Source organism: Beta vulgaris, chromosome 3 (genome assembly GCF_026745355.1).
Source record: "Beta vulgaris subsp. vulgaris cultivar EL10 chromosome 3, EL10.2, whole genome shotgun sequence".
NCBI classification, from domain to species: domain Eukaryota; kingdom Viridiplantae; phylum Streptophyta; class Magnoliopsida; order Caryophyllales; family Amaranthaceae; genus Beta; species Beta vulgaris.
Window position 1 is genome coordinate 9,506,724 of NC_079204.1, and position 24,137 is coordinate 9,530,860.

The window sequence follows — 24,137 nt, forward strand, 5'->3', positions numbered from 1 at the left end:
AGAAACTCACTCCCATGTCCTAAAAACTGACGTAGGTGGACGGCTCCTCCTATTACACCACCTGGTAGTCTTGTTTTCTCCTGTTGTGTTGAATAAGTTGTGGAAAATGCTCATTCATAGAAGAGACTTGCTCGTGAAGGAATGGAAGAAGAAGGACAACCTCAACATATGGTCATGGACTCTTGTGACATTTCTCGTAATTTGTTAAGTGAAGCTATGGAGATTGATGATGGAGAAGGAACTATGAAGCGTTCGAAGCCAAGTCCTACTCATAACCTAAGCACGATTTTTTCGGTTAAGGTTGGCACGGATCAACCCCGCCAGGCATTATGAGTATCATTTGCTAGAACAGCCGTGGGATGGGATACCCTCGATCACTTGTCAGCTCTGGAAGTGGAGCAATATTTTTGCCCCCAACATTATGTTCTTGTCGGAGACCATGATAAAAAAAGGTTAAGGTTGAAAACTTTAAGATCGTTTGGGGTTCAAACATGGTTCTGGAGTGGCAAGTGTAGGTAGGGGAGGTGGCCTAGATTGTATTTATATTGGAGAGAGAATATTAATTTCATGTTATGCTCGTTCTTTCACAATCACATTTGCTATAACATTATTGGTAATTGTGTGAGTTTGAAATTCATTGGCATTTATGGATGTAATAGAGAATAGGACAAGCACAAAACTTGAACTCTTATCCGGCACTTGTGTAGAGAGACTAGAGGCCTGATAATGGTAAGGGGTGATTTTAATGAACTCTTGAGTCATTTAGAGGTGAAAGGGGTTCGGATAGAAGGAGACATGAAGTGAAGCATTTTCGAGAGGAGTGGAGGATTGTGAGTTGAGGGGTATGGGCTATGAAGGCAAATGGTTCACTTGGGAGCGTGAAAAAACGATGGAGACTAGGACATGAGTAAGGTTGGATAGGTATTTGGCTTCTCAATCATGGATAGATTTATTCCCTAGTGCTTATGTTGAGCACTAATGAAATATAAATGTGACCATACAATGATTGTAATTTGAGAAAGAATAAGGGAAATTGGAAAGAGAGAGAAAAGAAGATCCTTCAAATTCGAGACGAGTCGGTTATTGGATGAGAGTTGTGAGAGTGTTGTAGCAAGCGCTTGGGAGGCCTCTCAAGGGGATAATTTATTTGTGAGGTTGGATGGGGTGGCCTGTAGCTTGACAATGTGGAGCTCGGAAAAATACAACCACCCGGGGAAACAAATAAAAAGGTGGAGAAGGCTCAAACTGGCTCAACAAAAGAGTATTTCGGAGGAGAAATGCAATGAATGTGTGATGTTGGAGAAATAGTTGAATGATAAATCTGATGTGTATTGGTATATATGCAGTCGGGTAATGGAGGTTCATGATGGGATTTGGCATGAGGAGGAAAAATAAAATTGGGGGATTGATGAGTAGTGACGGGGCCTGGCATGAGGAGGAGTCGGGAATTGAACGGATAATGGTTGAATATTATGAGGGACTTTTCACTTTTAACTCCCCTTCGATGAGAACTTTCAGCAGGTTTTCAAGCATGTTGACACGTTGATCATGCTGGAGATGAATGAAGATTTGCTTCGGTCTTTCACAAAGGAAGAGATTCAGACGACCCTTTAACAAATACACCCTTGTAAGACTCTTGACCTAATGGAATGCATGCTATCGTCTACCAACGCTTCCAACACACTTTAGGTGATGATATTACTTCTTTTGCTAGTAGCATTTTATATGGTTTTGCCTCTCTAAGCCATGTTAATTCTACTAATATTATTATGATTCCAAAAGTAAAATCAACTACATGAGTACCGTCCTATAGCCTTATGTAATGTTATTTATAAACTTGTTTCTAAGGCTATTGTTATTCTGCCAATTGTTGTGACGGGAAATCAAAGTGTTCTTGTACCTAGTAGATTGATTAGTGACAATGTGTTAATTGATTATGAAACCTCTCGCACAAACACTATCGAGGAGTCTTTTAACGAAGAAGATTGTTGTATCATCCTTTCATTGCCCATCAGTGCTAGTGGTGGGAGGGATGCGTTAACTTGGGCCTATTCCAAGGATTGTTTTTATTTAGTTAATACCTCATACTTTTTGGGAAAAGGAGGTAATATAGAGGCATTTCATCAGGCGTGGATTGACGTTTGGGGGATGGACACGACCCTGAAGGTGTGCCACTTTCTTTGGAGAGTGTGCACCTGCTTCCTATGCATGCACTTTTAGTGAGCTGTCATATTTTTGGTGAATGCAACTTGCCCTTGATGTGGGGTGGAGGAGGAATAAGTGGGTCATGTGCTATTTGATTGTCCCCGAGTTCATGACTTGTGGGTAGAGTGTGGCTGCAAGGAGATGCTAAATTGGAAGGATATGTACTCGATGTGCGAGCCGCTAGTGAGCTGGAAATCTCTCGAGCCAAGAAGCTACAAAGGGAGAGAGGAACTTGAAAGTGTTTGAGAACAAGTGCACACCCAACAACATCATTATCGAGAAAGTTAAAAGTTTAGTCGAAGAACAAGGTAAATATGTTAACTCCATCTATGTGCCTATGATTTCAAAACAACCAGCACCTCCTAAGAAGTGGTGCGAACCACCTGAGGGGGTGATTAAAAATTATGTTGATGCTTCGTTGAGGGGTGAAGGATGGGTGGGGCTTGGCATTGTTGCACAAAATCAGGAGGGTGGGTGTTATTTGCAGCTACGAGAAGGGTTCGTGCCTTTTGGCCACCGAAGATAGAAGCAAAAACAATGGTAATGACTCTTAGGCTGGGAAGGAAATACAAGTTGGAGAATGTTGTTTTTTAATCGGACTGCCAAGTGCTAATAAACAAGCTCCGGAAGGGTACGGTGCTATCTACCTATCTTATCTGGATACACTTTTGAATGGCATTTTATTTCTTAGTTCTTATTTCAAATGTAATAGATGGTCTCATATGAAAAGAGAATACATTTATGTTGCTCATCATCTTGCTAACCTAGTTCCTTTTGGAGTAGAACAAATATTAAAAATCATTGTCTCCAGGATATTGCTCGCTATGTACTTATGGACACTTTATTCTTATCTTCATATAATAGCTCTTTTTTCCCTAAAAAAAAGTATTAAGATTAGCTGGTTAGGACTACATTTTACAATATACTCCCTCCCTCCCTCCCCTATAACAAAATCCATATTTCTATGCAAAGTCATACCGTAATACTTTTACAAATGGGCGGATAAACTCTACTAATTAATGAGATGGTGATAATCTCATGTAAATAGGCTTTTACACAACTCACAATCAAACTTCGTGATCCTTTTAGATCTAGCCTCGCTCTTGTTTATAGATGAATGAAATTCACCAAATTTATATACAATTATGTAGTATTATTCCTGCCAACTAGAATATTTATAGTAAATATTATTTCTTGATCTGTTGCCGATATTCAAAATGTTCCTACTTCCGACAATACAATGCAAATGTTTTCTTTTTAAAGTAGACATTCTGATTCATGTATAGGATGAGATTTATGCTATCTACGATCCATATATATCCCTAATATCGGAAAGTACTTTTTCAAAGTTCTTTTGTCAAGTGTGCTGATAAGACGTCTTTAGTTGCTGACTTGCTGTGCAGCTTGGAGTTGTTGATCCTTTACTCAAACTGCAAGTCATACATATTACATGATACATGCAATAATAGGCAGTGCGATAATTGGATAAACATGTAACGATCCTCAAATAGTTTTATACCTCTTGTACATCCTTATCCACAAATGTGGTAGACTTTATATGTATAGCTAGGATTTTGTGCTTCGGCAAGATGATCATAAAAGGAAAAAAGAATTACCTTCTGCAATTTTTAAAATTCAAAACAAATATATATTATTTTATGATTATTAAAAATTTTATAAGCTTAATGTTAGTTCTCCAATAATAAATCTCAAACATTTTTTCAATTTTAAGTTTAACAATAGTTTTTTTTTCCGATTCATAATTTGTTGTTTTTTTAAAAAACAAAGCTTACAAATTGCGTGATCACATAAAACAATAAATAACATGAGACACAACAAGAATGTCACTCCTTTCCGTCCGCCAAAATCAGACGTTAAAAACGCGGGAACGGACGCTAAAGATATTAGCGTCCGCCAACGGACGCTAAATGGCTGATGCAAAATCCATGGTCGCTAATTCTCCAAATACCGTCCGTGGAGCGGACGCTAAATATTTAGCGTCTGAAATATGAAATATAAGTTGACATGAAATATAAAAGGAACACGAGTAAACCAATGAGCAACCCAATACGGAGGAAGAGAGTTCGGTCCACATACAAGCCCAAAGGAGGTTCTATACTAAAACTAATTGGCCCTGTTTGACAAATAGAATTTAGAGTTTAGAGTTTGTTGTTAGAGTTTTAACTTTATGTTTAGCAGATTTGACTGTTGATTTGACAGCCGTTTTTCACTAGTAGAATAAATGCTTATTGTTGCGGTCATTAAGTGGACCATTGCGGCGATTTTGGCCGCGCATCAATTAAGGGAGTAGCAATAAGTAATTACATATTGCTGCGGTTTATGACTACAACAATATATTAGCCTATTGCTGCGGATCCTAGCCAAAACCGCAGCAATATATATTTTTTTAATATTAAAAAGTGCACCTATTGTTGCGGTTTTGGGCCAAACCCGCAGCAATATGTGCACTTTTTTTTTAAAAAAAAAAAATTGAAATTAAAATCTTCAATGTTAAAAATACTTAAAATGCAATAAAAATTAAAGGTAACTAAACCATACGGTATTTCAACAACATTCAAATTCATAAAATATCAACTAGCAACAATCCTCAGTCAAATCACTTTTATTAAGCTTTGACATATCAAGTGCAAAAGCCGAAATTCTGATTCGTCTAACTTTGACAATAAAGAGTTGTAGAATAGTAGTATACTGTGGAAACATTAGGAGAAGATAATAATTTACAAGAATTTATTGAAAAATAATAACATCCAAAAATGAAAGACGAATCCAAAAAAAATGAACTTATAAAGATGCGTAGAGAACTAATCTCAAAAATCTAATACTTTTGCAGGTAAGGTGAAAAATATCTTCATCGAATGCAGTTTAGCCTTTTAGGTGGTCGTCGGTGATTGGACTGGAGGCGGCGAATTCGTTGTTTGGGAGATTGAAGGGCGAAGAGATAAATGAAGAGTGGTGACAACGACGAGGCGATTGGCGAAGGCCGGTGGGCCGACGATGAAGAACGACCGACGATGAAGACCGATGAGATGATGAGAGCACAGTGAGATAGGAGTGGCAACTTGAGGTTGAGGTCGGTGGGCCGACGATGAAGAATGACCGACGATGAAGACCGGTGAGATGATGAGAGCATAGTGAGAGATGAGATCGGAGTGAGAGTTTGAGAGGAGAGATGAGAAGTTGAGAGGAAGCGGCTGGTGAGAGGATGAGAGAATAAAAGTGAGAAAAAAAACCCTAACTATGACACTGATACTTATCTCAGTAGATTTTGTAGGATCTAGACTTAAACTTAACAGCTTGTATTGACTTAGTTCCACTTTAAGCAGAATGTTTTCATTTTTAACTCTTTCAAAGGAATCATTAAGAGAAGTGTTCCTGTCAAGTAAATCAAAGAACCTACTTTGCACATCAGATCTAACATTACTCAAGTAGTCCATATGTTTCTTGCTTAGTTCCACAGCCTTATCACTTTGGCTTTTCAAAATTCCAAGTTTCTTGTAGTCGTCTAGTGTTTCCAACATTAATTCAATTAGTTTGGTTTTTGACAGAGATTGAAGAGTAGTTGAGTTTACCTTATTTGATGGAACTTTGTCATCTTCATTCGTTTTTGCCATGAGACAGAGATTGGCCGTCTCTTCAAGATGTTGTTCCTCTTCATCTTCAGAATCTGTTTCTCCCCACGCAGCAATCATGGCCTTCTTGAAGTTGGGCTTGGCAAATGTTGACTTGTTGTATCTATCTTTGGCTTGTTCCTTGCCTTTTCCTTTTCCTTTCTCGTTTTCCCAAAGAGGACAGTCTCTTATTAGATGATCAGTTTCTCCACACTTGTAGCAGCCATTCTCAGTTTTGGAACTCATTGGTTTTTTGACCGAGTTCCTTCCTTTTTGGTTCCAGGTTTATAGTTCCTGTATAACCTTTTCATTTTTCTTATCAGCATGGCCGCTTCTTCTTCATCTGATTCTGACTCCTCTTCAGCTTTAAGAGCCAACCCTCGATTTTTGGAACTTTCAGGTACCGCGGTTCCAAGATGCAATTCATGGGTGATTAGAGAACCTGCCAATTATTGTTCAATACTGAACTTTGTAAAGTCCTTTGTTTCGAACAATGCTGTGACCTTTGTTCTCCAACGATCATCCTGAGGCATGCTCCTTAGAATTTTCCTAACCTGCTCATCAGTGGGAATAATTCTTCCAAGAGAAACTAATTCATTAGTGATGTTAGTAAATCGTGTAAACATATCTTGAATTGTTTCTTTTGGTTGCATTTCAAAACGTTCATATTTAGACATCAAAAGATCGATTTTGGAACGCTTAACCTCATTAGTTCCTTCATGGGTAACTTGAAGGAGATCCCAAATTTGCTTTGCGCTCTTACACCCCATGACCCTATTATGTTCATGAGGTCCAAGACCACAATGCAGTATTTTGACAGCCATGGCATTGATTTCATATTTTTCAAAATCTTCTTTTGAAAATTCAGTCATTGGTTTAGGAACTACCTCGTTTTCAGCATTAGTCGTTGTTACCTCGAAGTCACCAACTTCGATAACCCTCCAGACTTGGTAGTTCTCTGCCTTGATGAAAATTTCCATACGATTTTTCCAATATGTATAGAATTTTCCGTTGAACATGGGAGGCCTTTGCGTGGAGTATCCTTCTTCGAGTTTCTCGTGCGTATCCATCTTCTTCAGGAACTTTACTCAACAGGGTTGCCTGTATTTCTTGAGCTCCGGCTCTGATACCAATTGATATTTCAATGGAACACGTACAAGAGGGGGGGTGAATTGTACTTTGTAACTTTTGGCAAAGTTTCTTCCGGAATTATAAAATTATAAAGGAACAATGATATGAGAGGCAGAGAAATATAAAATTGAGGAAACTTCTTGAACCTTATCAAGAAGGGAAAACCTCAAAAACTTTATTATTGCAATGACTCTATTACAATAACACTCTACAACTCGAGTTCCTCTCGAACTCAAGTTCCCACAGTAACCCCCTCTGATTACTGGAACTCTCCTCTCTCTTGCTTCTACTCTGAAGCCTCTATTCACTTACTTAACTCTAAGTCGTTACAAGAGTCACTCAACCCTTGTTCCCCAAAATACAACTCAAATTTTGTGAAAACACTAGTAATTACGTTGAACTCAAAAACTTAAGGAACTTAGGAACTCACTTAATAGTGCACCAGACCTTTTCAGAAAACTCTTAAGATTTAGCAATAGAAATATGTTTTCAGTTGGTGGATTGTAATGAGGCAGACTTCTCTTTTTATAGTGAAGTCTTCTCATGCCAGTTCCACTTGTACCTCCACTAAGTGTGAAGCAGTAACCCACGTAGAATCATATTTCCACGTTCACACTTCTTGAGGAACAAGCAAAGTAATGGACAATCCACTGACAGTACGTGGTTTTAAATAGTTGAGAGAAATAAGGAATTTATTTAGGAAATCCATTTTTATTTATCTAGTAACAAAGAAAGGATCTTTATTAAAAATAAAAAGTATTTTATTTATAAACAATATTTCCTGAAAACTCTCCGTTAAATACTTTAAAAACCACTGTTGCATTAATTAAATTCCATGTAGTTCCTTTGTATAAAACAACGTAAATTACTTACATAAATCCTAAGTACATACTCTTGAACTTAGACTTCATGTCATCCCTTTAAATCTTCATCTCTGAAGATTAATACGTCCCATTCCTTGAAGGAACTCTAAAACACGAATGAGTTCAGAGGAACTGAGCAGGTAGTTCCTGAGGAACTGAGCAGCAGGTAGTTCCTGAGGAACTGTGAAACCAAATGCATCTGGAACGGAACAGCAGATAGTTCCTTAGGAACTGTGAATAGTTCCTTGAGGAACAGTAGACAGTTCCTTGAGGAACAACAGACAGTTCCTTGAGGAACAGCAGACAGTTCCTTTAGGAACAGTAGACTATTCCTTGAGGAACTGTCCCTTGAGGAACTGTTCCTTGAGGAACTGTCCCTTTAGGAACTGTCCCTTGAGGAACTGTGCCGTGAGGAACTGTGCCGTGAGGAACTGTGCCTTGAGGAACTGTGCCTTGAGGAACTGTCCCTTGAGGAACTGTCCCTGGAGGAATTGTACCTTAAGGAACTGTTTGAACAAGAACTATAATCATGAATCATCACTTAGGAACTTCGTTCTTCTCTTGGAGTTCCAACTCAGGAACTTCACTTATTATCTTTAGAAAGCACCATAATTAATCACTGAACCTTGCATACATAAAACTTATAAACCTTGTTAGTTATTACTTTAGTTTGTCATCATCAAAACCATAGTGGCTCAACAGACACGCATGTTTTATACCTATTTTTTAAATATTTTTTAATGATATTGCTGCGGTTCCTGACAAGAACCCCAATAATATATAATATATTATTTTTTTTAATATTATTTTAATATATTGCTGCGGTTTTTGTCAAAAATCGCAGCAATATGTCTAGTCAAATAGTCAACTTTTTTCAAAATTTTTCCTATTGATACCATATTGCCGATGTTTTAGGCCGAAATCGGAGCAATATCTTTATTTTATATTTTACCTTTTCTTTTTACGTGATATATTGCTGCATATGGGTAAAACTGCAGCAATACCACCGCAACAATAATAAATTATTCTACTAGTGTTTTATAAATGTGTTCGGTAACAATTAAATGATTGCTAAAAGCTTACAGACATTTTGATACATATGTGTAGTATTATTATTAGAGCCAAAAAAGTTTTTGAATATAGTGTTACCTAATCCTCTAAAGAAAAAGCTCCTATTATGAGCTTTTTCATTTTGAGAGTTTTTTTTTTCAAAACTCTCTCTAAGACTCTCTTTTACCAAACACCCCATTTAGAGTTTTTGACTAGTCAAAACTTTTAAAGTTGTCCAAAACTCTCTTTTTGCTCCAAAACTCTTAATTGCCAAACAGTCTTAATATTATGATATTTTCTTTCATCTTTCTCCAATGTGAAACAATTTACATATGCACAACATATATGAGATTTAACATTTATAGTGTAATCGTAGAATTGGGCAAAAAAATCTCAATTTGCACATCATTTTAGCCTTTTAGGCCATCAGCAAGAGGTCTTGCGCAAACTCACAAAACTTCCTCTCCAACCAGTTTTTGGTGTCTTCATGCTTGGTCGGATGCACACAACTGTTATGCCCCAGACCTCCAACGAGATTTCATGCTACTTTAATTATTTGATTTTACAAATTCCAAAAAAATAACATAGACAGGAAAAATAAAGTTTCAACTCATAATACAGCTCAGTAATCATACTTATTCTACCTCCTGCAGATGCACATGAATTTAGTCTCTTTCAAGGGCTGTGGCAAAAACTTGTTCTTCATAATTAAGGGAGTTTAATTAATTTGTTCTTTTTGTAGTTCAATACCATAACTTTCCTTTTCAAATCGTAATACTAGGTACTCTTTAAGTATTAACATGAGATATCTTATACCTACCACCATGAAAGATATATTTCTTAGGATTTTTTGTCCCAAACTACCTTTAACTTTCAAGTTTTTGCGAGAAACTACCTTATAAAAAAATTGTTGTCCTAAACTACCTTACTTTACAATTTTGTTGTTGACAGCTACCTTATGCCGGTTTCCGGCATTGACTTTTGTTTTTTCAGTTCAAAATTGTGGGAAAAACAAAATTGCCCTTGTGGGAATTGAGGAGGGTGATTGTTTCAATTTTAGTTTAAGTAAAAGAGGAATTTAATGGTGGATTGGTGGTACAAAGTGTCACATAGATATGAGGGAGAGAGCGCGCGCACACCGGAAAATGAGGAAATTAGGGTGGGGAAAATTAAAAAAAGGGTTTGAAGAGGTCAAGTGATATAATGTGACAATAAAAAAGCGGAAAAAACAAAAGTCAACGTCGGAAATCGGCCTAAGGTAGTTGTCAACAACAAAATGGTAAAAGTAAGGTAGTTTGGGACAACAATTTTTTTTTAAGGTAGTTTCTCGCAAAAACATAAAAGTTAAAGGTAGTTTGGGACAAAAAACCCTATTTCTTAATTATTTCTTATTATATGAATTTTCTTGCCGACTGCTATATACCGGCTTTGATCAAAAGTACCAACAACAAGAAACTCCAAATTAAAGGTCAAGAAAAAGCTTTATGAGAAGAGATATTAACAAATAAGATTTTGTCATGCATGCAAAAACATATTGTTCACTAGTTTAATTATATGATGTGATTTCGACACGTTTACCAACTTAAAAGGGATGGAAAGTCTCTTCATAACAAAAGACTAAAAGTCCATAAAAAATTAATTAGAGGGCAGACTATTAATTAGCACATGGGTGCTGGCCACGTGGCACTCCAAAACTTGTACACTTACATCTGTAGGACCCTGTTTCTGCCTAGAAATTGTCAAAAGTAAGTGTAGTGTTGAGAGTCCTGAAATCCCGAGAAGGCCCGAAGAACCGAGGATGAGGTCTCCGATAATCCTGCAAAATACAATGAAAAACTGGCCGAGGGTGTTCCCAAGAAAGCCCCTCGGACACTCAAGTCGGTTGAGATTGAGGTAGAGAGAGAAAGTGAGTAAATGTAGAGAGAGATGCTCTGATTTTTTAAGTGAGAATTGAATACCTTTGTCTGATGGGACAACCCCTATTTATAGAGGATGAGATCTGTAGTAAATGAGGACATTTTAGTCAGCTCCAGCTGGTGGAGGATTATGTTCCCTAGAAATAGGGGTATTTTAGTAACTTCGTCATAGATGGACCATTCCAGGAAATGGGCCCAAACAAACCCCTCTCTTATAGTGTAAAAACTATGACTTAAGTCTTAAGATGAACAATTTCTAACTTTCATTATCTTGAACTCAATGAATTGTTCATCTAATGAAATAGGTCAAACGTTAAGTATGTAGGGACCTATTATTTCTCATCACTTCACTTGTACTCAAAATTCATCATACTCTTTTGCTTAACAACATGCATCCTTAATTATGGTCGATCAGTTTACATGGACCCTCTAAAAAAAGTGCGTGTTTGTCTCCTAACTTCTTCACACTGATTTACAGTTAGTTTCATGGAAGAAAAAGATTTTAGAGTGTTTATTACACGATGACAACTATATTGTGAGCTTGTTTATTAGCTTGAGTCACATCGAGACTTTAACTAGTCTTTAAAGGCATTTAGATGTAGGATATCTAAAAATATGCCGGCATATTAATAAGGGTTTTTTTGCTGATTGTAGGGCATGCTATGGAATACGGTTTATGTATAAAGTGGAGTATCAAATACTTCATACATTTTCTGGAAAAAAAAGCATTTAAATTAGAAACTTAGGATAAAATCAATCATATCATGTTTTGTCCAGCAAATAAAATTAACTCTTGAATATTTATTATCGCTTTTTTTTAAAGGACCGAACAAGGAACTAATATATAACTAGTATTTTGGTCTGGACGATGCCCCAGCAGGTCACTCACCATTATCAAATATATTATTATTCAAAAACTTTATAATTGATTTTATTAACTTTTTGTAATATTTTGTCTAGTACAAAATCAGAAAACGGATATTATGACATGATAAGTTGATTTAAAAAAGCTTATAAGGAATGGGGGTTAATAACAAAGATTTCAATGAAATTAGGGTAAGAGAATGTTATATTATTCAATAAAAATGTTAGAGATTAAAAAGTTTGTCTATGTCTTTATAATTACAAATGATCATAAGACTTCAACATGTCTTACTTTGATCGAAACATTAACCATTGAAATTGTAGTGGATTAGTGGTTAAACTCTCACATTTTATTTCAAAGGTCATGTGTTCGAATCCTAGAAATTACACATTGTTTAATATTTTTAGATGAGATTATAAACATATGTATTAAATGCCTGAGAAGAGTGTCATGTGGCACCGTTCATTTGATAGGAACGCCTTTTAATATATTTGTATAGATAGGTATCAGAATTAGCTAAAGCAACAACATCGTCGAGAACATCATCAACCCAACTACATTTATCTATTTCCCAAGGTTGGAAACAGGCTAAACTATGAGCAACTTTGTTTTCGGATCTCTTAACAAAACACCAAATTTGGAGATCAGATTTTTATTGTAATTTTTTGTTTAAAATTATTCTTATATTTGTATTTACAAGTACTTTAATCATATTAAACTTATTCTTAATCAATTTGTGCTGTAAGAAATTATATAAAAAAAATTCAACTTTAACACTTACGTTCTTATACTCTATGTGTAACGCCTTTTGTTCCATGTTAATGTTGTCATTTGTTTTTCACAATTTTCACTACACATTTCCAATTTAAAAAATATGTTTAATGATGCATGGGTAATTATGAAAGCTGAAATATAGACTTCCTCTATGTCTGAAAAATGTGAACACTTGTTTCAACATGTAGTTTAAGGTGATAATTACTTAATTAAGTTGTAGTGTCGCTATCAAATATTTTATAAATAAATAGACGTGATAGGAGTAGGTGGTGTATATTTTTTAATCAAAGAAGAGAAAAAATTGGTATATTTTTGTCGATAGAGATAGAGTGTGGGCCAAAGAGGTGGTAAAAAAAATAAAATAACAACAATAATTAGACCACCATATACAAAATGTAATTGTTCAAACTAATTCGAAACAAATAAAAAAGGAAAGTGTTCGGTCTATTGTGGGATGGATAGAATATTTAAAATGTACGTTGAAACGAATCTAATAGAAGTAGAGATGGCCAATGGGAGGTTTAAGTAGGCTGGGCCCGCTAGTCGCTCACCATGACCCATGATCGAAACCTCGAGTTTCGCGGTTTAGGCAAGCTGGTCTAATGAGCCAGTTTGCTCAGCCCACAACGGTTCAGTCTGGGCTTTTGCGATTCATAGAGTGGGTATGGCGGACCATTGGTTTGATAGATTGGACCGAGCTAACAGTTTTTTCATAAAAAAAATATGTTTAAACAAATTAATTAAGAATGAGTTGATGAGTAATATTAATGATATATTATTATATAGAATTTATTGTATAATTTTTGCCTTATAATTTTTATCATCATAATATTAGATATTTTTATACTTGAAAAGTCATTTAAATAAATAATGATTAGTAATTTTCATGATGAATAACATCATTACAATTTACACTTTGATAGAAGTTTATAAATGAAAATGAGTAAAAATATCAATGGTTTCGCGCCTGGGCTGGTTTGGTTTGTGGACCAGGCTGGGCGATTTGGTTAGCAAGTTTCCATAGGGTGGATTTAAAAAAATCAACACGCGTGTCGCTCATCCAACAATTTCACGGTTCTACATCGAGTTGTTCACAAGTTTGGCCTACACGACCCACGAGATGAGCTGGGCTAAATCGGCCCGCACCACTGGCCACCTCTAAATAGAAGTATTATGCATGACTACGTTTTCCTGATATGTTGTGGAAATTTTATGATAAGAAAATACACATTGTGGTTCTAAGAAGACAATTGTTGGCTAAGGATGGTTTCTACTCCCTCCGTTTCATTTTAATCTACACACTTTGACATTTTACACTATTCACAAATTTCACTTTGACCATCAATTGTAATTTATACGTGGATGAAAATATAGTCATGTGGGATTTTGTTAGATTTATCATAACATGTATTTTATTAATATGTACTTTTTATAATTTTTACAAATACAAGACTACAGATATATGTCCTCAAAATTTTACATAGACACGCGTGAAAAATGCAAGTGTGTAAACTAAAATGAAATGGAGGGAGTATATTGGAGTGGTTTAAAGAACAGACACCCCACTTAAGGGTGCTACACTATAAAAGTTACTAATGTAACAATAAACCATGCATAATAATCGGGTCTACTTGTAGATAAATAGCGAATCTCGTATATATATCTTCATCTAGTCTAATTTACGTAACAAAAATGTGTAAGGCATGTTTGGCAAATTAGCGGTTTTAGTAACTGTTAACGTTTGCATTAGTTGTAGCTGTTGGGGGTAGCTGCTAGCTGTCTACTAGTAGCTGTTAGCGATCAACGATTAAATTAGAAGTGTTTGGCAAAAGTAGCTATTGAAATTGTAAAAGACAATAACTGACATTTATTCTAATATGAAATGAACTACAAGAATTTCATATGTTCGTTCAATAGTTAAATTCAAGATTTATTTTTGGGTTTTTCTATGTTATACCCTTGTGTTTCTTCAATTTCTACATTTTACCCCAACTTTTTAAAAATTTTACACGGTACCCTCAAGCTTACCTTTTTTAATGCACGATGTCCAAACTGCTGATTATATGTCATTAATTTCATTTATTTTTTTAAATTTAGTGGAACTAATTTGACTTATACATAGTGTAACCCTTAGAAAGATATTCACTAATTAGATTTGTTCCACCGGAATATAAAAAATAGACGAAATCAATGATGTATAATCAGCGGTAGGGGCATTGTCCGTTAAAAAAAGGTAAGTTTAAGGGTACTGTGTGGAATTTTGAAAAGCTTGGGGTATAACGTAGAAATTGAAAAAATACAAGGGTATAACGTAGAAAAACCCTTTATTTTTCAATGAAGTTACACAAAAAGGAGTATACGACTTTTTATCTGCTCAAAGAAATGTATAAATCTAAGAAAACATTCAACCCTCGAAAAACTTATATTACCAATTTTACTAAAATACTTGTAAAATATATTATCTATCTTAAAATAAATATTTGAATAACATCTCCGCCATTGTAAAATAAACATTGAATTGCCATAAAATAAAACAATTAATAAACAATAAAAGGAAAAAGAAATAAAAAAACATTGGTTAATAATATAATTCTACCTTATGCTATTATATATTGTTTATTTGCTAAACCGCTACATCTAAATCTCAAACGTCACTTGTAGTAACGTTCTACAACCGCTACTCATAATCTACTCCAACCGCTACCCACTACTCCAACCACTACCCGCTACTACAACCACTATCTTACCAAACGGTCATAATTTTCTTAAGTAGCGTTCTAATCTTGTCAAACCGCTACCGCTAGCTCAAACGCTAATGCCAAATAGGGTCGTAATAGACTTTGAAATAAGTTGGAGAATAGAGATAGCTTGTTTGATGTGTAATCCTTCCGTTTCTTTCTAGTTTACTCATTTTACTTTGGGGGAGAATTAAGGAGAAAATCCAAATGTATGAGAAAGAAACTGAAGAGGTGGAGAGAGAAACTAAAAAGTGGATTAAAGTATTAAAAAAGGGATGACATTGGTGGAAAAGGTAGAGCAAGAATAGAAAACATAACAATGTGTAGATGAAAAAGAATAGAACCAAAAAGGAAAGTTTGTAAACTAAAAGAAACAGTCCTAGTATCAAAAATCTTGTTTATCACGCTAATCTTGGCCTAGTGGTAAGGAAATAACCTTCCAACCTCAAGGTTGGGCATACGATCCCCACTATGAGCACTTTGGGAGAGTCTTTACGAGTAAAATCACCTTGTGCTTCAGGACCCCATAGTAACAATAAAGACTGTGCTAAACTATTAGTAAGAGTAGAAACCGTCCTCCCATATCAAATGGCTGCCCGCAAAGTCAGATCGGGTTAACCTACGAAAGTTATTGGTATGGCAAGTGTCTTCATCTTACCATGGAGTTCCAAGTGAGGAAGCCAAAAAAAAAATATCTTGTTTGGTGTACGGTCACTACAACAAACAGCTTCAAGGAGGGCAATTAAAATTGCCCTCTTTGATACAAAATTTGCCTTCATAGGCTACGAGGGCAATTTTGAAATTGCCCTTCCGTTGCCCTTGTAGCCCCGTTGTATTAGGTTTCAAGGGCAAAACTCATGTTTTTGCCCTCTTTGATCCAATAAAAAAAGGGCAAAAATTTTTGCCCTCTTTGCTTCATCAACTAAGGCAAATAAAGTTGCCCTCTATGATCATCAGAAAGGGCAATACTTTTGCCCTCTTTGCTCAAAAACAAGGAAGACAAATACAATTGTCTTATTTGGTCTACAACAAACAGAGCAAAAATAAGATATTGCCCTGTTTGTACTTTATCAAGCGGGGCAAAAATAAGATATTGCCTTTTTTGTACTTTATCAAGCAGAGCAAAAATAAGATATTGCCCTCTTTTACTTTGTCAAGCATTGCTAGTCATTATCTAAAAACCATTATGCATCAAAGATCAATCTAATATAAGTTGAGAGATAAACCTCGTACATTATTCTACATAACACCATGGTAATACCAAGGGAAAAAATATTATTATACTGATTTACTAAAATTTTAACAAAATCATATTCACATAATGTTTACTTGAGATAGTGCAACAAATGTACTAAAACAATTTATTCATCTAAACACATGTAAAGAAAAGGAATAAAAGGATCAAAAGTGAACTCATCGAAAATTACAATCATTTGATAACAATTCCGCACTAATTTCGAGCCAAAGTTGTCATGTGCTGATAAACTACACAGAACAAAGAGATATGAAGGAGATTTGATCACATTAGTACCTCCATGACACATGGCACCTATAACAAAGAAAAAGTAGGATACATTACTCAAGGAATTCTGCAGCATGCTTAAATAAGAATGACAATTTACATACATTATCATATATTAATAAGAAAAACTTCAACATATATTTAACTATATCTAGTGCTTGTATTTTAGAGTTAAACTAGATTACACATAGTATTAGATAAAAACTAGAAAAAATGACATTCTCATGAATCTCAAATTGTTCTAGTACTGTGAAATATGCTGGATTCTAGAAATCTGATGTGAAACGTGAAGCTGCCCTTTTCAGTTACAAAAACATAGCTAGACATCCAAGTGATCTAATCTGATCATATTAACATCAAGCTTATGGAGTTTAAGATTAAGATTGAACCCAAGTTCTTAGTAGCTTAGCTTGAACAGGGGAACAGAGCAAGACAACAAAGGTTCTAGCACCTCCTTAACTTTCATCACAATGCAAGTATGACAACCGAATAACGAAATCGCTTCTATTCTAGTGTAATAAGAATAGATTTCATGAATTTACTTCAACTGTCAAAGAAACAACTGCAGCCTATTCTTCTAAAACTGTTGAACTGTACAAAAACAACAAGGATATCAAACATATTTCAAGGACTTTATGCTTTTCCAAGAATTCTTGGTGGTAATGGAGTGTAGGATTCAGACAGTGAGTGTATCTAATAAAATATTTAGATGATAGTTGATACCACAATCAACTACGTGAGAGAAGCACATGAAACAAAGACAAAACAAAAATTCACAATTCACAAGACGAATGAAATATGCAGCAGCTTACACACCAAGTTCACATTCTCAAGAAGGATGAAGTATGCTGGAAGCTGCAGCCTGCAGACAACTTTAATTTATTGGACATATTTCTAATATGAATATGTTCATGATGTTACACCTAAGTTTATAAGTTTTAATAAATTCCGACATAAAAGTTTTATGTGAATAGTATAACATATATACTTGACGAATTTGATATAATCTACTTATTAATAACTGAAATAACTTAACAAAAATGAAACCATAAGATGAAATGCCAGAAAGTCGTGATACATCCCAATAATGCACATCATCATTGTTTAAAGAAAATTAGGCGTAGGGGACCAAGTTATAAATACCACATTAGTATGAAACTAAGCGACTAAGCACATAAAAATTTCATAATATATTAAGGATATGCCGCACAGGCTGCTGGAGATACAACCAAGACACGAATAAGTTCACATTTCATATGAACTACAAGGCATACGATTGGCAAAGGCAAACAACTGCATATATGAAATAATTACCCTAGTATAAGAAGCTTTTATTTCGAGGAGAACTATTGATTCATGCAACTGAACCCCCATAAGGGATTAACACTCCCATGAGGAATTAAGTCTCTAAGGTTTAAAAAACTTTACCTCAAATCATCTTATCATGTTCAAGAAGTGACCATCCTTAATGGTTCGTGAGTCCATACATCAGGTGCACCTTAAGACATTGATGTTTTCTTATAAGCTGTGTTATCACAAATAGACATTGTTGTTTTCTGATAAGCTGTGTTATCACAACTTCTATCATTATCCACTCTATGAAGCAGCACCAACACAATCAAGCCACAAAGCAATACAGATCATACTACAGATTTGAACGAAAGAGACCTACCAAGATAAACCTGAATGGTCTCCAAAAGCTCAATATTATTCCGCAACCCGAAAACTCCACTTGAACTGCATTTGCTAATTGACTTGAAACATCATCATTCACTATACTAGTCCCTCTTACACCAGCAATAAACAATAGTGTATCTTTAGTACTACACATTTCTGTAGATATTAACATTTCAAAGCAGTACAGGGAAAAAAAATGTGGAAATGTTGATAATATGAAAGGCGCAAGGGAAAAAAAATGGAAGCAAAATAAACAGAAAATTAACCCTAACACTTGCTATCCGCTGACTATCTAACACCTAATAACCTAACTTGCAAAATTCAGCATCTTCAACAAATCATTATGTTTAAAAGACACATAAACCTAAAAAAAAGGCAAAAACTCCGCAAGTCCAAATTGTAGAAAGTACTGTAATCAGATCGGAAAAAATAATATTTCAGCATGAAAATTAGATCGAAAACCTGAGTAACTCGATAATTAAAATACGGATCGAATTCATAAATGACGCTCTCGTACTTGATGACCTGCAAACACAAAATCCAGACCAGAATCACAATGCATTTGAAATTAGTATCTAAAAAATTGAAAATCAAACAGAATTCAACAAATCATAGCTTCAAATCGTCGAATTTGTATAACCTAATTACGATTAGATCTACAAATAGAAGCATGAATAAGGAAATATAAGAAGTTACAGAGAAGAGACGGATCGAGAAAGCGAGAACTCCGATCAATATGAGGATGATACATTGACGGTCTCAGAGGCCGCCATTGACGAGATAGTTTTGACTGATTGCTAATTTTTCAGGTTCTTCCCTTCCTCTGTTACTTGCTGATGCTTTTAGAGAGAGATTATGAATATTTTGATTGCTACAGTAAATATTTTGCCACTTTTAAAAAGTTATTGATTATGAATATCAAGGAGGACAAATACTTTACTTTTTTTTTTTAATGAAGACAAATACTTTACATTATTTTGCCCTCTTAGTTAATTTCAAATAGGGCAAAATTAGATAAATTGCCTTTTTAAATATATTTTAGAGAGGGCAAAATGTTTCAATTGTCCTTTAAATTTTTCAAAGATATCAAACAAATAAATTGCCTTAGTAGGTGTCTTTTTAAAAGGGCAAATTTATGAAGTTGTTTTATTAGATAATATTATAGAGGGCAAATTTAATATTGCCCTTTTAGGTGATATCAAATAGGGCAAAATGATAAAATTGTCTTCTTATTTATTATCAAAAAGGGGGAATTTTATTTGTCTTTTTTGATACTATTAGACAAGGCAAATAGCTAATTGCCCTCCTTGATTGATAAATATTGCCCTCTTTGAAATAATTTCTTGTAGTGGGTACAAACTCCTTAAATTGGTGACATCATTTGGTACCAAAAAAGGACAAATTAAAGTTAGAAAAATAATAATAATATTGAATAATTAAAAAAACTCGTATGAACCCCGTGTACACTAATTAGTGTGCACCTAATAGATATCATGTAGTTTGTAATGATTACAACTTCTACTATTTCGTCTTCTCTTTCTATAGATTTCTTTCCCTTTTTAGTTTCTCTCTCATAATTCTTTAATTTTCTCTCTTCCTTCAAGTTCTTACTTTGTCTTTCAATTTTTGTGATATAATTAATTGTACAATTGAACCTGTTGTAGAAGATTAGGACAATATTGTCAGTTTCGATATAGAGTGTTTGCGTGCTGTATAGCGTATTTCTCTATGCTATAGTATGTTTATTTTTGATAATGTTTTTTTGTGCTATAAGTTTGTTTGTGATGTAGTGTATTTCTTTATGATATAGTGTATCTATATGTTATATAGTGTGTTTCTCTATGCTATAGTGTTTGTTTTTTTTTTTGCAAGAGGTAAAATATTTATTTGTGATAGTGTTTCTTTGTATTATAGTGTATTTGTTTATGATATAGGTATTTCTATCTTATTTAGTGTATCTGTTTGTGATATAGCGGATTTCTGTGTATTGTAGGTGTGTGTCTCGATTCACGTGGGTGAGCCTGGTGCATACTAATTTTACTGTGAACCAGGTCCACACAAGTCGAATTGTTGAATAATAGTTAAACCTCTTCCAATGATAACAATATTAAAAAATACAATTTTTAGTTATTTTATATAACGTCCCAACTCCCAAGAGCGCTAACAAGCTTTTGACATATTTAAAATGGTACCATATTAAGAGGTATCAGTTTGCACCAAAAACTAGTACTTCCTCCGTCTCAAAATATAGTTCCCATTTTCTTTTTTTCACGGTAATTTATACAAGTAGAATCTAAGAGAGATATTAAAAAAATTTTGTTTATTTAAATAAATGGTGTATGAAAAAAGATGATTTTAGGAGAGATAATGGAGGATAATTGATGAAAGAGCATCAATTCTAACATTTTGGTTAAATAAACAAAGGAAAAAAACAAAATTCAAGAAGCAAATAAATGATGGAACACGATTTTTCTAGACAAATTGCGGAAAAATGTGAAACTAAATATGAAAATGAGAATTATATTTTGGAATACCCAAAATAAAAATAGGAACTATATTTTGGAACGGAGGGAATAGAAGGTTAATTTTGTTAGTTCTAAAACATTATTTGTCTATACCAAATGTATTTGGTACAAATTTAGGAAAGAATTCGTACCAAACAAAGAGAATCCATTGCCGTTTATCCCAAATAACACGTTCATCAAGTCAACTAGCTATCGACAGGAAGTTGAAAAAGACCAAAAAAAGGCTGCTACTACTACTTACTATTCGTCTACTTCTTCTATTCTCTTTGGCCCATGTTATTTGAAATTTCTTTCATCCACTATCGTGTTTTTCCCGCGTACTTTGATTCTGGTGGACTGTATAAGCTAGACAGAGTCGTATTACCTTATTTCTAAGTCGCAAGTCGTAACCCCATATGTACGCCGACTAATTGTAATTAACGGAAAAAGAAACAAACAAACGAACTGCGTTTTAAATGTTTGAAGAAAGAATATTAGTCTATCATATAATAAAACGAATAAATGGTGTTATCAAAGATAGTATAATAATTAGTAGCCGAAAAAAAATTAGACGACCTATTATGAATTCCCTTGTTCTTCTAATGCTCTTATTTTTTTACAAAATGATAATCCAAATTTTATTGACCTTTCCAACTTATTCATTATAATCCAATTCATAAGTTAGTCAAAAAGACATGAAATTGGACAATGTTATTATTGACCATTCTATCCAATAAGCTCCAAAAAAATAAAATAGAAGGATACTGGCCTAGCTAGATACTCTAGTTTGGATCTACTATTACTCTTATGTTAGATGTAATTCAACATTTATGATAAAAATGTAATTGGAAATAACAGTCAAGAGACTTTCATAGTGAGAATCACTTAAACTATTTAACTTAATGATGTTTTGTACTTCAGATCTTACAAATTGATGTAATTGTAGATTCAAGAAGCCACGGAAAGATATTAGAAGAGAGTGTGAGCTTATTCTGGACCATTACCACTAGAATTTGGGAGATGGAAAAACTATTAGATTTTAGGAGGATAGCTAGCTTGCTATTGGCCTCAACAGGGAGTTTATTATGGGGCAACTAAACTGGGATGAAGATAATGTGCTTGTTGCCGATGTAATCTTGGAAGGAGCATGGGACTTTTCTCCATTATCGATCTATATTTGTCCCCAAACAAAATCAGGATCGTATTACGAGCTCTCTGACCCCCACTACTTCCTCGCTAAACGACCTTTTTTTGCCCGACTTCACAAACCATTCAAGTTTCTCTCCTTCCTTAGCTTACAGTGCCCAATGCCTTGCCTGCAATTAATGGCTGCCATGACCTAGATTGGATTTGGAAAGGAATTATGAAACCAAAAGTAAAATTTTTCTTTTGGCTTATTTATCATGACCGCTAGAGGTGGGCATGGGCCGGCCCGGCCCGACACGATTTGAGCCCGCTCGAGGCCCGACCCGTTGTTCGCTACGTGGGTCGCGGGCCTGTCACGGTCAAGAAATTTTATTTTCGGCCCGCATCGGCACGAGCCCGTGTAGGCTGGCCCGCGGGCCGAACGCTCCTTTCCTTTGTTTTTTCACCCTAAAACTGTCAAAAATACAACATAAAACATGGGCCGGCCCGCGGACAAATTTTTAAAATTTCAAGCCCGGCCCGCCACTCATGGGCCCGGGCCCGGCCCGTCATTTACTCAAGCCCGACCCATGCCCACCTCTAATGACCGCCTCCCCGGCCGAATTCTCCTTTTTCGTAGGCAAATTTTTCATCAGCTGCATGCTCTCGTTGCCTTCTTCATAACGAAGACTCAAACTATATGCTTTGTGGATGCCGAGTTTCCAGTGAAATCTGGTGAATAGCCGCCATTAACTTATCCCCTAATCTTGAGTTCATGTCCTGTGTCCACAATAAACTTGCTTCTTGTGTCCGGTTTAGGGGATTAGAATGGGGAATTATTGTCTCTATCTCTTTTTTTAGTCATGAGATTTGGAAAGATTGCAACAACCTTGTCTTTAAAAATCAGGCCTTACCTCCCCCTCAGGTTATCCTTCATAGAGCCTCCGATTTTGCTTAAGAATTTGTGAAAGCCATGAACTTGAACAATGTTATACTAGTTTAGCCAACTCTTTTACGAATTAAGGAGGACCACCGCCCACTGTCTATTGATAGTCTCTATAGTTGTGTGGATACATCCTTTGTTAATTTGTCCGTCCCTTGTGGGGTTAGTGGAGTATTTACGAATGGGGCATGGATCTCAAGGTTCAAAACAAAATGTTATGTTAACGATTCTTTTGCACCTAATTTAATGGGTTATCCATGAGGCCTTCCATGTGGCCAAGCAACAAGGCATAACCCATGCATGTATCTTCTCGAATTGTAAAAACGCTGCCGAGGTCTTACACCAACAAGATATTCCTAACAAATACTTCAATCTTATCTTATCATGCAGAAAATGGTGAAAGGAAGCGCCTGACATCAATGTACAACACTGTGGCCGTGAGGACAACAAAAGGGTGCATATGTCGTAGCCAAAATAGTAGGGTTTCCTTGATAGAATGCAATGATACTAGGATGCTCTCATCTCCCAGTTATCGTACACTAGTGGAAAAATACGCGAGGGCTGCGATGCAAGGGCTGCATTTTTCGAAAAAACGCAACCCTTAATAGTAAAGGGTTGAGGTTAGCCAAAAATACCGCAGCCCTTTTATTGAAGGGTTGCGGTTAACCCAAAAATCGCAGCCCTTTTGGGCCTTAAGTTCTCTATCATTCTATTTGCACTAGCCCCTAAACTCCCTCCAATTTCCAACTCTTTCCCTCGTTGCTGCTGAAATCCCCCCTCTCTCCTCCCATCTCATCTCCTCTCTGACTACGCTCACCGTATCAGCAACCTCACCGCCACTTTCTCTCGGCGTCCGTCTCGTCTCCTTGATCACTGCGACACGAGCAATGCCTGTTCGTATTCAGTAATTTCTCTCTCCTCTCCTTGTTTCGAACTGCAAATGGAATTCTACTTCGTTTTTTTAGGATTTTGTCTGATTTCATTTTATTGTTTGGTTGTTTAGGAAAATGATGCTTTTTCTTAGGATTTATTCATCTTTCGATTGATCTTTGTGGGTGGTGTTCAATTTCTTCAGATTTGGATGTCGAAGGACTCAGATTTCTTCTACCGTTGTAGCAGCAATATTGACTTTGTGTCTCCTTTTCTCTCTCTCCTCTTCGTCTTTCTCTCTCCTCCGCTTCTCATCAGTTTCGTG

The 24,137-nt window shown here is 35.4% G+C and overlaps 1 long non-coding RNA gene across 6 annotated transcripts; it reads right to left on the reverse strand.

The window, feature by feature from the left end:
* Positions 1 to 16,426: 16,426 nt before the first annotated feature.
* Positions 16,427 to 19,356, reverse strand: LOC125495456 (uncharacterized). 6 transcript variants are annotated; one of them, XR_008968689.1, is made up of 5 exons: positions 19,067 to 19,356; positions 18,833 to 18,895; positions 18,366 to 18,480; positions 18,122 to 18,257; positions 16,427 to 16,720 (listed from the first exon to the last, which is right to left on the reverse strand). It is a non-coding gene; the product is annotated as an uncharacterized LOC125495456 (long non-coding RNA). The 6 variants fall into 6 exon arrangements; XR_008968688.1 differs by having other exon boundaries at positions 18,122 to 18,218; positions 19,067 to 19,350; XR_008968691.1 differs by having other exon boundaries at positions 18,122 to 18,191; positions 19,067 to 19,348.
* Positions 19,357 to 24,137: the final 4,781 nt, after the last annotated feature.